Source organism: Aricia agestis, chromosome 20 (assembly GCF_905147365.1).
Source record: "Aricia agestis chromosome 20, ilAriAges1.1, whole genome shotgun sequence".
Lineage (NCBI taxonomy): Eukaryota > Metazoa > Arthropoda > Insecta > Lepidoptera > Lycaenidae > Aricia > Aricia agestis.
The window spans coordinates 7,999,827-8,014,101 of NC_056425.1; the positions used below are offsets into that span (position 1 = coordinate 7,999,827).

A 14,275-nucleotide genomic window follows, 5' to 3' on the forward strand; every position below is an offset into this window, starting at 1 on the left:
AAGCGAATAAATAGAGGAAAATGTGGAAAAAACGGGGGAAATTATTTGGAAGGGCTTATCTCACGAACTACTGGAGCAATTTTTCTGTTATTTAGCACAAATAAGAAGTATACCACGTGGAGTATCATAGGTGAAATATCTTATATACGCGGGCGAAGCCGCGCGGTACGTCTAGTAATAAATAATATGTGACCAAAATATTTCTATGACTTATCGATTACCACAGAAGTAAGAAGGGCGTTCCTAAATATATTATAATATTTACAAGCCTACAATTTTTTCCTCTTTATAATAGTAATTAGTATAATATAGATATCTTTATTATACTAATTATTATGTATAAGGAAAAATATTTTGTTTGTCACAACTCACATCGAATACGCTCCGAGTCCGAAACTACTGGCCCGATTCTGTCTTTTGATATGGACATTGGACATAGAGTTTTCCACGGGAAGGACATAGGATACTTTTATCCCTGAAAATGTACGGTTCCCGCGCGAAAAACGAATTTTGGCGCAACGGAGTTGCGGGCGTCATCTATTTGTTGAAATAATTAACTCAATTCACATTTAAATTATCGCTCTTCATCATTAGTATTAATTTATTTCTGTGTATTTTTCCACTACAATTTGCTACGATAAAAAGTTGCATAATAATGTTACTTTCCGTGAATTGTTTACAGACCTTTAATATCTTCTACGTCTACTCTACACAATAAAATGTTATCATCAATATCGATTTAGTACTAACAGGCCCTAAATATCTAAAAATATGAATATTATTCAAGCTTCAGTATTTAAAAAGGATCGGTAGAGCAACGTAGATAGATTTGGATCTGAGTTGTTCCAACGTCGTTGGCTTATCCAACGACTTGACGCAGAGCTCCAAAGAAAAAATCTAGAGGCGTTAAATCGTACGAACGAGGCGGTCAACCGACTGGTCCATTTTTGGAGATAATACGCTCATCAAACTTGTTCTTCAATTAATCGATTATAACGTGTGCTGTGTGGCTTGTGGCTCCGTCCTTTTGAAACCTCATGCTGTCCAAGTCCATATCTTCTAATTCGGGCCAAAAATAATTCATTATCATGGCCAATCTGCCTGTCTACAAGGGCGAGAATTACTATTGAAAATCGGAGTTAACGCTCTTAAAGTAGTGGCCACCGACTCCGAATTTTAAGATTTGCAGACGTTGTTCGTTGGTGTACTTCACCATGATAAAAATGTTATGTCCACAGAAACTGACAGTATCAGTTCGATGTTAAATAAAAGGGTGCGTCCACAAACTAAATTCAAAATTGTCAAGTCTCTACTGGAAAACCCTTTATTGTTAATGATCGTTGTAAAGCATTTGTGCATTAACCCACAAAAAGTTTGGTGTGATTAATTTAGAACATGACTGAATTCATAACTCTATACAATATAATTTTTGTGGGATAATACAGAAATGCTTAACAGTTTGTTGACCAATTGTTATTGCTGTTGTAATTGTTTGCAATAAGAATATTATCAGACCTTCGCTACGTAAGACAAAAGTTCGAAAAAATGGATTCTGAAATCTTTTAACTTTGGGTAAGTAATAAACAAAGAAACAATAAATTGCAATACAGATATCATTTTTTAATTTAAAATAAAGAAATAAATAGGTTATGTATTCAATTTTAATCCACCACTATTTTGTTAATAACTTGTTTAATCTCCATTTCTATTTTTTGTAAAATTATACTAAGATCTATACTCGAGTTTTCTTATCGACTCGTTAAGATAAAATGAATTCATGCACTAGAAATACAACTTGTAGAAAAAAAAGCTCCTGTTCAATTATTTAAAGCGTACCTACTTAAGAAAATTATAGAAAAATCTGTTAGAAACTCGCGAGTCGCGACGTATTTTTTCAAGATAACGGATTTTTAAGGATTTCAGGATAAAATAACAAATAAGCTTGGATGAAACTAATCTTAATATCTAAATATATTATCTATATATATAAAACTCAAAGGTGACTGACTGACTGATTGACATAGAAATCTATCAACGCACAGCCCAAACCACTGGACGGATCGGGCTGAAATTTGGCATGCAGGTAGATGTTATGACGTAGGCATACGCTAAGAAAGGATTTTGATCAATTCTACCCCCAAAGGATGAAATAGGGGATGAAAGTTTTTTTAGTTTAACACTATGTCGATTTTAAACCGATCGGGCTGAGACTTTTATACCACATTCATTTTCTCGGAATAAAAAGTATCCTATATTCTTTTCCGAGACTCAAAGTATACATATACAGTAGCGGCGTAAGGGGGGGGGGGAGGGGGGGGGCGCTGGGCGAACGCCCAGGGTGCCAGATAAAAGGGGCGCTGACGGCAAACAAAAGGGGCGCCAAATTTTTTCAACGCTACCAGCACCCTGGGCGCCGATTGCCGAAGCCATCACGCCCAGGGCGCTGGTAGTGATACACACTTTTGCATTTAAAATAATTATCAAGTATCCAGAATTTATGGAGTTACATAATATATTATCGTACCACTTATAGAATTAATTTATTCATTCAAGTCTTAAGATTGATATAAAAAGTTCTACTTAATATCTAATTAGCATAATAATTGAGGCTCGGATCTCAATTTATTAATGTAAATTATAAAAACAATTGTAAGTATATGTTACTACATATTATATCTACCCGTTTCACAATTTAAATATTGTTGGGTATAAACTTCAAAATAATAGAGCATAATATTATGAGCTAAGTAGAGTAGGTTTCAGTGAAAATGTACGTAAATTGTAAATGTATTTTTATTCATCACATAATAATATTATATTATATAGAAAATAAGGGCTGTATCAATTTTATAACTTATCGAAAATTTGTTGGTTGGGTGGTATTTATTTTGTTAATGTTTCAGTCTTGTTTTATACCAACCGCTTTACAAATATTATACTAAATCATTTTATAATTTATCGAAAAACAAAAAGGTAGAGTTAAGCTAATTAGAGCTTTTATGTAATTCCTTACTCTATTTTCTTGATTTTCGATGAATTATAAAATGATTTGGTAAATATTTGTAAAGCGGTTGTTATAAAACATGACAGAAACATTAACAAAATATATGCCATTATCTCAAAACAACCAAAAGCTCCGAAAACCTCAAATCAATAAGTATTTGTTGTTAAACTTACAATGAATGAATTTCATTCATGTCGTCGAATCGCCGAAAATTCACTTCACAAGTCACAACTACTTAATTAAACATTCAACAACACCCTCAGTTCATAATGTGTTGTCATTTATTCATTTTTTTAATCTTTCGTTCATTTTATTTATTTCATTGGTGTATTTATTTATAAACAACATGGCGGCGTATATTACGTCCGCACGTGGCTACGACCGCGCCGGCACTGACTTTATCGACCTATGTACGATCACTGTGAACTACATGTATGGATTGTCGATCTTATGGTAATTGAAATAAGGGTCAGAAGATTCTATGAAGACCAGCGTACCATGAATGGCAGAAGGAGCCGCAGTGCACTGCAGTGCAGACTTATTTTTGGCATGCCACCCCGCTAGAAGTGTGCCAAAGGGGTGACATAAATATTTATGGAAATGGCAATAGAGTGGGAAATGAGAAAGCAGTTCTCAATGATACGTCTTATTATGAGTGCCTTCATAGAAAAATATTTTAGGAAAAACTAATAAGACATTCAACATTTTAATAGATTAGTTCTTTTGTTAATATATTTTGCTTGCTATTTGTAAGCTTTTGCCTAACTTTTTGAAGTTGTTAAGTACCTAAGTAGGTACTCATTTTTTTTAATTATCATATACGTGGGAGAGCCATACTCCGGCACGAATGGGCTGGCTCGACCGGAGAAATACCACGTTCTCACAGAAAACCGGCGTGAAACAGCGCTTGCGCTGTGTTTCGCCGAGTGAGTGAGTTTACCGGAGGCCCAATCCCCTACCCTATTCCCTTTCCTACCATCCCCTATTCCCTTCCCTTCCCATCCCTACCCTCCCCAATTACCCTATTCCCTCTTAAAAGGCCGGCAACGCACCTGCAGCTCTTCTGATGCTGCGAGTGGCCATGAGCGACGGAAGTCGCTTTCCATCAGGTGACCCGTTTGCTCGTTTGTTATTTATTATTTCATAAAAAAAATGTTGAATATTATTCTCAACGAGCTTTTTCCCGCGGCTTCGCTCGCGTTATGAAGTATTATTATATACAAACTTTCATCCCCTATTTAAACCCCTTGGGGTTGGAATTTATCAAAATCCTTTCTTAGCGGATGCCTACGTCATAAAATATAGAGTCACTTAAAAAACTTTAAAGCAACCAAATTGCGAATTCTTAAAGTTAACAATTTTTTTGCGTTCTAGAGTCAGTTGTTTTATTTTGCTCAAAGCACCTTTAAATGTCAATATTATAAGAAATTAAATTAAAAAATACATAAATAAGTAACTCATAATATTTTGAACTCTACCATGAACCATCGTCGTTCACAGTATAAAGTATATAATTATGCAGTACGCCATCTTCACTCTTCAAAATAGATATCACCCTGGGCACAATATACTACATTGGCGTGATTTCAGATAACGTGAAGAAGCAAAATCCGTAAGAATAGCATGAAGAAGCTAAATATTATGTTTCTGTATTGAGCGAATTTGATTTGAATGAGCATGGCTGGGGTAATTTACTGTATTATATTACACTATACTACCATTTAGATTTTGGGCAGAAAACACGCATGCGTACTAGATAAAATGTTTCCTTCAAATAGATAGGGCTCTACAGACTGCTTATTTCTGCGGACAGTAATCAGGGTACTTAGACAACCTGCATTCAGTAATATCGACAGAAAGTTAGTACTTACTAGTAATAAAAATGTAATATGGAATTTCACATAATTTATAAGTCAAGCGTCACGTGTCACGTCGCTTATCAGGCCTGAATTTATAAATAGGCCATATAGGTCGCGGTCTAGGGGCGGCAGAGTCCTAGTGTGGGCGGCAGATTTCGTACACAGGGCGGTGCAAATATTAGTGGCCTACACTCATAAAAAAAAAATCTATGGACGCTTCACTCCACGTCAGTCTAGCCCCGTGCTAAGTACCTGAAGGACTTGTGCTACAAGTACCAGACAACGGAAATATATTTAATACTTTTATACTATACATATATGATATATTTAAGATTTTTATTACATGATACACATATATAATACACATCCATGATTCAGGAACTTTGAAAACATTTTGTTCCGTCAGCGGGATTCGAACTCGCGACCCCCGGCTTGAGCTACCAACAGCCCACCAACTGAGGTCGGCAAATAAAAACTTGAGTGATGTCAAGGGACACCCGAATGGAACGAAGTTATTTCTTATGTTCAAAAAAGCTGTATATGCATAATATAAATTCAAAAAAATATATAAAAAACGCCATCTACGAGTAGTTAACGCACAGGAATACTATCAACGCCCTCTGCCCCTACCATGCAGCCTTGCAGGTACTAATAAAAAAGTTCTGTCTAGCCTCCTTTACGCCGAACGCGCGATAGTAACCTCGTTCCAAAACTTCGTTCCAATAAATCCAATTTATCAGGTTTTTTGACAAAATATGTTTATCTTTGCAATATTGTTGTTGATTAGATAAACTAACGATAACCTGTGCAATAAGGAATAGCCACATTTTTGTTACAAAACCTCAGAAAACCTCTTACCCCAGAATATACTCTATTATGTAGAGTTAATATAAATTTGATATTAATCGCTATATCATTCATAAGATTTATAAAATTTTATCAAACAATAATTCATTTGAACTTGTTATTTTACTAGAATAACCGGCTTTGAGCCTGTTTCTACTCTTATTATATTGATAATATCTTGTTATGTTTACTTTTATATCATAAAAAAGAAAATTGTAGATGCGTTGCCAGAAGTCCCGATTTTGGCGGGACGTCCCGATTTTTTCATCAAAATTAAGTGTCCCGCGCGGGACAAGCTCAGTCCCGCTTTTCGGGGAAAGCCCGAACGTACGTGCAGCGTGCTGAGAAACAAAGGAGCGTAATGAAGATAAGAGTGTGGGAGGTAGAGGGGTGGATTTTCTTTGGCTACACAGAAAACTCAAAAATACAGCTATAATATATGTCCTTCACCAGGAGTCATATTATAATTATCATAATAATATATTATATTATGATAATTTATATGTACAACAGGAAAAATAGACAATTCCCGCGCGATTTAAAATAATTTCGGGGTAAGGAAGGCATCATCTTATATTTAAAACAAACTACGTATAATGAACAATACTGTATTATATTTTATTTATTATAAATGACTAGCTCTACAGTGTTACCAGCGATTTTTTAGGGAAAATCAAATATTTCCACAATATTTTTCCTTATTATTAGTTAGCCTAGGGCCTATAATTAGCTAACAGAGTTAGCCTATACCAATTGAAATCGCTTCAGCCAATTACACGTGGATAAAGTGATTACAAGCATACACATTGCACACTAACAAACTTTCGCATTTATAAATTACGAGCTTTTGCCGGCGGCTTCGCTCGCGTTAAGAAGTATTATTACATACAAACTTTCATCCCCTATTTTAACACCTTGGGGTTGGAATTTATCAAAATCCTTTCTTAGCGGATGCCTACGTCACAATAATATCTACCTGCATGCAAAATTTCAGCCCGATCGGCCCAGTGGTTTGGGCTGTGCATTGATAGATCACCACGTCAGTCAGTCACCTTTGAGTTTTATATATATAGATAACTAGATGACGCCCGCAACTCCGTTGCGCCAAGATTCGTTTATCGGGCGGGAACCGTACATTTTTCCGGGATAAAAAGTATCCTATCCTATGTCCTTTCCCGGGACTCAAAGTATCTCCATGCCAAATTTCAGCAAAATCAGTTCAGCGGTTTGGGCGTGAAGACGTAACAGACAGACAGACAGACACACTTTCGCATTTATAATATTAGTAGGGAAGTAGGGATATTAATGTGGTATAAATGGTATAATAATATCCTTTGCTACATAACCCGGTGAACTTCGTATCACATCCCTTCTAATATAATATATTTACTAGCTATTTGACCGAGCTTTGCTCGGTATTCGATAAAACACGAATAAAATGACATTTTCTAAAAATGAGCCCTAGCTAGATCGATTTATCGCCCCCGAAACCCCCTATATACTTACTAAATTTCATGAATATCGTTGGAGCCGATTCCGAGATTCCAATTATATATATATATATATATATACAAGAATTGCTCGTTTAAAGATATAAGATACTAGCGGCCCGCCCCGGCTTCGCACGGGTGGACATTGATTTTTAAATATTTTTTTTTAAATCTTTATTTCTTACTCAATCTTTATGTTAAGCAGAACATAAAAATGGCTTACACTATTTAGCCTGTAACTACTATATTATAATTATAACACACATTTTTATTGTATTTTTTTTTTATATTTTAAGTGTTATGTTTGATTATTTTATCCTTACCATTATTAATTTAGTAAACGTGGTAAATGTAATGGTTGGGATAATTATTGTTACACTTGATTAAAATATAATTTCATTATTATTATTAAATCTGGTAAATACTAACTAAGCTATAGCTGGTAAATAATTTGGCCTGGTTTGTACCGGCGCAACGTTACTATTGCATATTTTTAACCGACTTCCAAAAAGGAGGAGGTTATATGTTCGGCTGTGGATATTTTTTTTTAGATTAAAAAGTAGGATAATAATTGTGATGTCAGACATACGATATCGCGGACTTTTACGTCGATATCAATGTCCTCTATAACTTATAAGACTCTAGTACATCACTTTGAGTCTATAATTTATAAAGCTTACAATATATGGAATATTTTGGTAGTTTTTTTACACAATTAACATTAATGTTAATACGGTTCCCTTTTTTCTCTCATTAAATAATTATAGGCTACAGCCTTTGTTCAGCAGAAATAGTGTAGATTTAAAAATATGCATTAATTATACTTCCATCGGCATCGTGGGTATCGCAGACATCGTGGGTATCGCAGACACAATAGATCTTCAATAATTGTTATGCTGGCAGCCGGCTGTCGCTATTGGAGATTTAAAGTTATAGAAATTAATTATAATAGTCATTCAAAACGTAATGAATTAATGAAGCACAATAATATTATCCCATCAATGAAGCGGCACCCGGCTGTCGCATAACTATTATATTATAAATCTATTGTGTCTGCGATTCCCATGATCGAGGTAATAATAATTAATATTTACGTGGACTCTCCGGGCGAGCACACCCGCGCGGCTCGCCTTGACGACGTCCAATTCGCAACGTGCAGCAGAAATCGTAATATTTTAATTTCGCCATAACATTAAAACCAAACGTCCAATTTTAATTATTCTAAGACCAAATACTATCTACATTAACTGTACTTAGTAATGAAAAAATTTTTTTGATAAGAATCAATGCCATGAGTAAAATAAAGGCATTTAAATGTAGTCCAAAAACATTTCAAGATTTTTTAATAAAAAAATGGTTATTGTGCCTCACTCAACATAGATAGGTATAGTGTGTCGCGGACTTTTTTGTAGATATTTAAAAGATCTACAATTAAAAATTTTAAATTACCCATAGCATAACTTTTATAACACAGAATAATCAATCAAAAAGACCTCTGTAAAAAAGGGATTCCTATTTTGCCAACAGAGGAGAGTGATTTAAGCTTCCAAAATTTGTACATAAATTGGTTCAAGCATAAACTTTAATTTGCCCATAGATTATATGAAATGTATTTACGGTTTTTAAATTACGCGACAAAAACCATTTTGTCGCTTACGCCCTTTCCATTTTTTTGCTGTTCCATTGCTTGCTTTCTATGAGAGGCCGAGCCGGCCTCTCATAGAAAACAAGAAATCTAAAACATATCCAACACGGTTTTTCTACTTGAACGCGGCGTCACCTTAATAAAGATTTGTTCAGAAAAGGTGTGTCAGTTCAGAAAATATATAAAAAACGCCATCTACGAGTAGTTAACGCACAGGAATACTATCAACGCCCTCTGCCCCTACCATGCAGCCTTGCAGGTACTAATAAAAAAGTTCTGTCTAGCCTCCTTGACGCCGAACGCGCGATAGTAACCTCGTTCCAAAACTTCTTTCCAATAAATCCAATTTATCAGGTTTTTTGACAAAATATGTTTATCTTTGCAATAGTGTTCTTGATTAGATAAACTAACGATAACCTGTGCAATAAGGAATAGCCACATTTTTGTTACAAAACCTCAGAAAACCTCTTACCCCAGAATATACTCTATTATGTAGAGTTAATATAAATTTGATATTAATCGCTATATAATTCATAAGATTTATAAAATTTTATCAAACAATAATTCATTTGAACTTGTTATTTAATTAGAATAACCGGCTTTGAGCCTGTTTCTACTCTTATTATATTGATAATATCTTGTTATGTTTACTTTTATACCTTTATATCATAAAAAAGAAAATTGTAGATATGTTAAGAGCAGCGTTGCCAGAAGTCCCGATTTTGGCGGGACGTCCCGATTTTTTCATCAAAATTAAGTGTCCCGCGCGGGACAGGCTCAGTCCCGCTTTTCGGGGAAAGCCCGAACGTACGTGCAGCGTGCTGAGAAACAAAGGAGCGTAATGAAGATAAGAGTGTGGGAGGTAGAGGGGTGGATTTTCTTTGGCTACACAGAAAACTCAAAAATACAGCTATAATATATGTCCTTCACCAGGAGTCATATTATAATTATCATAATAATAAATTATATTATGATAATTTATATGTACAACAGGAAAAATAGACAATTCCCGCGCGGTAAAATAATTTCGGGGTAAGGCATCATCTTATATTTAAAACAAACTACGTATAATGAACAATACTGTATTATATTTTATTTATTATAAATGACTAGCTCTACAGTGTTACCAGCGATTTTTTAGGGAAAATCAAATATTTCCACAATATTTTTCCTTATTATTAGTTAGCCTAGGGCCTATAATTAGCTAACAGAGTTAGCCTATACCAATTGAAATCGCTTCAGCCAATTACACGTGGATAAAGTGATTACAAGCATACACATTGCACACTAACAAACTTTCGCATTTATAAATTACGAGCTTTTGCCGGCGGCTTCGCTCGCGTTAAGAAGTATTATTACATACAAACTTTCATCCCCTATTTTAACACCTTGGGGTTGGAATTTATCAAAATCCTTTCTTAGCGGATGCCTACGTCACAATAATATCTACCTGCATGCAAAATTTCAGCCCGATCGGCCCAGTGGTTTGGGCTGTGCATTGATAGATCACCACGTCAGTCAGTCACCTTTGAGTTTTATATATATAGATAACTAGATGACGCCCGCAACTCCGTTGCGCCAAGATTCGTTTATCGGGCGGGAACCGTACATTTTTCCGGGATAAAAAGTATCCTATCCTATGTCCTTTCCCGGGACTCAAAGTATCTCCATGCCAAATTTCAGCAAAATCAGTTCAGCGGTTTGGGCGTGAAGACGTAACAGACAGACAGACAGACACACTTTCGCATTTATAATATTAGTAGGGAAGTAGGGATATTAATGTGGTATAAATGGTATAATAATATCCTTTGCTACATAACCCGGTGAACTTCGTATCACATCCCTTCTAATATAATATATTTACTAGCTATTTGACCGAGCTTTGCTCGGTATTCGATAAAACACGAATAAAATGACATTTTCTAAAAATGAGCCCTAGCTAGATCGATTTATCGCCCCCGAAACCCCCTATATACTTACTAAATTTCATGAATATCGTTGGAGCCGATTCCGAGATTCCAATTATATATATATATATATATATACAAGAATTGCTCGTTTAAAGATATAAGATACTAGCGGCCCGCCCCGGCTTCGCACGGGTGGACATTGATTTTTAAATATTTTTTTTTAAATCTTTATTTCTTACTCAATCTTTATGTTAAGCAGAACATAAAAATGGCTTACACTATTTAGCCTGTAACTACTATATTATAATTATAACACACATTTTTATTGTATTTTTTTTTTATATTTTAAGTGTTATGTTTGATTATTTTATCCTTACCATTATTAATTTAGTAAACGTGGTAAATGTAATGGTTGGGATAATTATTGTTACACTTGATTAAAATATAATTTCATTATTATTATTAAATCTGGTAAATACTAACTAAGCTATAGCTGGTAAATAATTTGGCCTGGTTTGTACCGGCGCAACGTTACTATTGCATATTTTTAACCGACTTCCAAAAAGGAGGAGGTTATATGTTCGGCTGTGGATATTTTTTTTTAGATTAAAAAGTAGGATAATAATTGTGATGTCAGACATACGATATCGCGGACTTTTACGTCGATATCAATGTCCTCTATAACTTATAAGACTCTAGTACATCACTTTGAGTCTATAATTTATAAAGCTTACAATATATGGAATATTTTGGTAGTTTTTTTACACAATTAACATTAATGTTAATACGGTTCCCTTTTTTCTCTCATTAAATAATTATAGGCTACAGCCTTTGTTCAGCAGAAATAGTGTAGATTTAAAAATATGCATTAATTATACTTCCATCGGCATCGTGGGTATCGCAGACATCGTGGGTATCGCAGACACAATAGATCTTCAATAATTGTTATGCTGGCAGCCGGCTGTCGCTATTGGAGATTTAAAGTTATAGAAATTAATTATAATAGTCATTCAAAACGTAATGAATTAATGAAGCACAATAATATTATCCCATCAATGAAGCGGCACCCGGCTGTCGCATAACTATTATATTATAAATCTATTGTGTCTGCGATTCCCATGATCGAGGTAATAATAATTAATATTTACGTGGACTCTCCGGGCGAGCACACCCGCGCGGCTCGCCTTGACGACGTCCAATTCGCAACGTGCAGCAGAAATCGTAATATTTTAATTTCGCCATAACATTAAAACCAAACGTCCAATTTTAATTATTCTAAGACCAAATACTATCTACATTAACTGTACTTAGTAATGAAAAAATTTTTTTGATAAGAATCAATGCCATGAGTAAAATAAAGGCATTTAAATGTAGTCCAAAAACATTTCAAGATTTTTTAATAAAAAAATGGTTATTGTGCCTCACTCAACATAGATAGGTATAGTGTGTCGCGGACTTTTTTGTAGATATTTAAAAGATCTACAATTAAAAATTTTAAATTACCCATAGCATAACTTTTATAACACAGAATAATCAATCAAAAAGACCTCTGTAAAAAAGGGATTCCTATTTTGCCAACAGAGGAGAGTGATTTAAGCTTCCAAAATTTGTACATAAATTGGTTCAAGCATAAACTTTAATTTGCCCATAGATTATATGAAATGTATTTACGGTTTTTAAATTACGCGACAAAAACCATTTTGTCGCTTACGCCCTTTCCATTTTTTTGCTGTTCCATTGCTTGCTTTCTATGAGAGGCCGAGCCGGCCTCTCATAGAAAACAAGAAATCTAAAACATATCCAACACGGTTTTTCTACTTGAACGCGGCGTCACCTTAATAAAGATTTGTTCAGAAAAGGTGTGTCAGTTCAGAAAATATATAAAAAACGCCATCTACGAGTAGTTAACGCACAGGAATACTATCAACGCCCTCTGCCCCTACCATGCAGCCTTGCAGGTACTAATAAAAAAGTTCTGTCTAGCCTCCTTGACGCCGAACGCGCGATAGTAACCTCGTTCCAAAACTTCTTTCCAATAAATCCAATTTATCAGGTTTTTTGACAAAATATGTTTATCTTTGCAATAGTGTTCTTGATTAGATAAACTAACGATAACCTGTGCAATAAGGAATAGCCACATTTTTGTTACAAAACCTCAGAAAACCTCTTACCCCAGAATATACTCTATTATGTAGAGTTAATATAAATTTGATATTAATCGCTATATAATTCATAAGATTTATAAAATTTTATCAAACAATAATTCATTTGAACTTGTTATTTAATTAGAATAACCGGCTTTGAGCCTGTTTCTACTCTTATTATATTGATAATATCTTGTTATGTTTACTTTTATACCTTTATATCATAAAAAAGAAAATTGTAGATATGTTAAGAGCAGCGTTGCCAGAAGTCCCGATTTTGGCGGGACGTCCCGATTTTTTCATCAAAATTAAGTGTCCCGCGCGGGACAGGCTCAGTCCCGCTTTTCGGGGAAAGCCCGAACGTACGTGCAGCGTGCTGAGAAACAAAGGAGCGTAATGAAGATAAGAGTGTGGGAGGTAGAGGGGTGGATTTTCTTTGGCTACACAGAAAACTCAAAAATACAGCTATAATATATGTCCTTCACCAGGAGTCATATTATAATTATCATAATAATAAATTATATTATGATAATTTATATGTACAACAGGAAAAATAGACAATTCCCGCGCGGTAAAATAATTTCGGGGTAAGGCATCATCTTATATTTAAAACAAACTACGTATAATGAACAATACTGTATTATATTTTATTTATTATAAATGACTAGCTCTACAGTGTTACCAGCGATTTTTTAGGGAAAATCAAATATTTCCACAATATTTTTCCTTATTATTAGTTAGCCTAGGGCCTATAATTAGCTAACAGAGTTAGCCTATACCAATTGAAATCGCTTCAGCCAATTACACGTGGATAAAGTGATTACAAGCATACACATTGCACACTAACAAACTTTCGCATTTATAAATTACGAGCTTTTGCCGGCGGCTTCGCTCGCGTTAAGAAGTATTATTACATACAAACTTTCATCCCCTATTTTAACACCTTGGGGTTGGAATTTATCAAAATCCTTTCTTAGCGGATGCCTACGTCACAATAATATCTACCTGCATGCAAAATTTCAGCCCGATCGGCCCAGTGGTTTGGGCTGTGCATTGATAGATCACCACGTCAGTCAGTCACCTTTGAGTTTTATATATATAGATAACTAGATGACGCCCGCAACTCCGTTGCGCCAAGATTCGTTTATCGGGCGGGAACCGTACATTTTTCCGGGATAAAAAGTATCCTATCCTATGTCCTTTCCCGGGACTCAAAGTATCTCCATGCCAAATTTCAGCAAAATCAGTTCAGCGGTTTGGGCGTGAAGACGTAACAGACAGACAGACAGACACACTTTCGCATTTATAATATTAGTAGGGAAGTAGGGATATTAATGTGGTATAAATGGTATAATAATATCCTTTGCTACATAACCC

At 34.9% G+C, this 14,275-nt stretch overlaps 1 protein-coding gene across 2 annotated transcripts in view; it reads right to left on the reverse strand.

Moving 5' to 3' along the window:
• Positions 1-3,384, reverse strand: part of LOC121737200 (carbohydrate sulfotransferase 11) — a 74,086-nt gene extending 70,702 nt beyond the window's left edge. For both annotated transcript variants that reach the window (XM_042128799.1, XM_042128798.1), the window contains exon 1: positions 3,178-3,384. The gene's annotated coding sequence lies outside the window, so the exon portion shown is untranslated. The remainder of the gene's footprint in view (positions 1-3,177) is intronic.
• Between the last annotated feature and the right edge of the window lie 10,891 nt (positions 3,385-14,275).